This window comes from Pteropus vampyrus, unplaced genomic scaffold (genome assembly GCF_000151845.1).
Source record: "Pteropus vampyrus isolate Shadow unplaced genomic scaffold, Pvam_2.0 Scaffold260, whole genome shotgun sequence".
NCBI lineage: Eukaryota > Metazoa > Chordata > Mammalia > Chiroptera > Pteropodidae > Pteropus > Pteropus vampyrus.
This window is the reverse complement of record NW_011889041.1, coordinates 1,006,596-1,009,056: the sequence shown is the minus strand read 5'-3', so window position 1 is coordinate 1,009,056 and position 2,461 is coordinate 1,006,596. Positions and strand designations below refer to the sequence as shown.

Here is a 2,461-nt window from a genome sequence, read left to right as displayed (position 1 = left end):
ACTGCCAAGGGTAACCCTGGTAGAAACATGCTCAGTTCAAATCCTCCTGGGATCAGAACATGCATCCCTGGGAGCAGGCGGAATGAGGGACTAAGAGCGAAGCAAGAGAGATAAAGGCAACTCAGAGGATGAAAGGGCAAGCAAGCACGAAGAGAGGCAAGGACCTGGGGAGCGTGGCCTGCACTGATGAAAGGAGGCCTTCCTCCCTCGGCCTGTGAGATCAGTCCCTCAGGGCGTCAGGGTCAGCCATCCTGATCCGCCCAACAGCAAACTGACTTATGTACCTGCCTTTAACAAGAAGTATTCGCTGCTGGAAAACCTGAGGGGAGTTCATTTTCAGTCAGATAGGCAATTAACTTTGAGGATTTAGGAGATGCGGAATAAGGCGACTGCCTTATGAAGATAAAGGGATATTCTGTACTCTGCCCTTTTAGTCCATTCTTCAGAGAGCAGCAAGGAAGTTCTTTAACATTCATGTGCTTAGAACACCAACATGCTTTGGCCCCCCAGCTGGCTCTTACCTGTCAATCTCCCCACTTCTTACTCTGCATTCCCCTCAATACGGCCTGCTTGCCCTTTCTTACATACGCCGGTCTGTTCTTTCACTTGCTATTTCTTCTGCCTCCAAAGCTCTGTTCCAGACCTTATCATAATTGCCTGCTTTTCTGCATTCAAATCCCAAACATCACTTCCAGAGAGTCCTTCCTGCATGTCTCATCCAAGTGGAACCCCCCACAACCATTCCCATACCCTAACCCCACTTTATTTTTCAATAGCTAACTTATCACTATTTCGAATTTTATTGTTTGTTGTTCTTTTGTTTTGCTTCCATTCAAGGCAAGGTCTATGAGGACAGAGAATTGATCTGGTTCCCAGGTTTGTGCTCTATACCTAGAGCAATACCTGGAACATAGTAGGTGCTCAATAAATATCCACTGAATGTATGTGTGAATTAATATCTCCCCAAGGGAGAAACTTGACAAAGAAATGCCTTCTTTCTGTAACTCAGTCCTACTGAATTCAGGGTTAGATACAAACATATTGGGATGGTCATCATTTTCTACATTTCTTTAGTCATTCATACATTTATATTATAGTCCATTGTTATACACATGTTTCTTCATGGTTCCAATCAATGAAAATATAATAATGTTTCAATATGAAGACATGGATAACAATTTCCTAATAATATTTTTATTAACGAAGAGAATACATTACCAACTCTCAGAAAATGGCTTCTTCTAATTTGCAGAGGAAATTGATGCCTGCCCAAACCAAGTCTACATCCACCTGTTTTTGCTTTGTATCTGTTAAAATAGAAAAGGGGGCTCCTCATTTATCCTCTGTGTTCTACCTCTTTCTTTCTTCTTAGGAACCACCCCAATGATGGTTCCATCTCCTCTTGTACTTTCAGCCTCTTCCTCTTAAAAAGCTTATTTGAACTGACTCCAGGCTCTCCTATCCCAACTCATTACATACGGGTGTTCTTACTACTTCCTGAAACAGCTCCAGCCAAGTGTACTAACAGTCTCCAATATTCAGTAGACTGGGGTACTTTATCAGATTCTGGTTCAGGATGCTGGTGATGGGGCCTAGAAATCTGTAGTTTGCCAAAGAGAAGGCTTAAGGATGGGCACCTAGAGATAGTCAGAGGAAGAGGAGCCTGTAGCAAATACAGATAGGTAGGTGAATAATCCCCTACATTATTATAGTACACACTTTTTGTTAAGAACTGTTGAAAAGACTACCCATCAGTTCTTTCCTTTCTTAATCTCTCAATATTTTTTGCTCTACTTGGCCCCTATCCTATCCTTTAAATACTTTCTTCTACTGTCCTCATTAACTTTTCACCTACTTATCTGTCTTTCTATAGGCTCCTCTTCTTCTAACTATAGGTGCCCATCCCTAAACCTTCTCATCTCCCAGTGAATTCTCCTTAAGCTGTGTTATCCATTTCTATAGCTTCATTGATAATTGGAGTTCTTAACCTGGGATCTATGTTTAGCCCTCAGGAAATCTGCTAATCCCTAGAATTTCCATCCTGGTACATATGTTAATTTTTCTGGAGAGGTTTTTTAGATTCTTTTAGATTATCAAAGCATGCCCTCTAACCCCTATTCCACCCACAAAAGTGTCAAGAGCCCTTCATCTACTCCCACGGCTATATCTCCAACCCAGTTCTCTTTCTCCAGCTTTCGACCAGTAGCCCAACAGTCCATTGGACATCTTCACTTGTATGAATGATAGTCACTTCAAATAAAATATGGTTGAACCTGAGTTTATTATCTTTCTGTCCCCCTCTAAAACAACCTTCTCCTCCTTTCTGCGGTTCCTATCTTTCCCAAAGGCATTACTATTCAACCAATTGCTCAAGATAAGACTTTGCCACAATCTCCACTCTAACATTTGACCCTCTCCAGATTAAAACACCAGCATGATTTTCTAATACTCTTAAATAATC

At 41.5% G+C, this 2,461-nt stretch overlaps 1 protein-coding gene across 1 annotated transcript in view; it reads right to left on the bottom strand.

Moving 5' to 3' along the window:
• Nucleotides 1-2,461, bottom strand: part of COL21A1 (collagen type XXI alpha 1 chain) — a 166,960-nt gene that overhangs the window by 163,571 nt on the left and 928 nt on the right. The gene's annotated exons all lie outside the window — the stretch shown is intronic.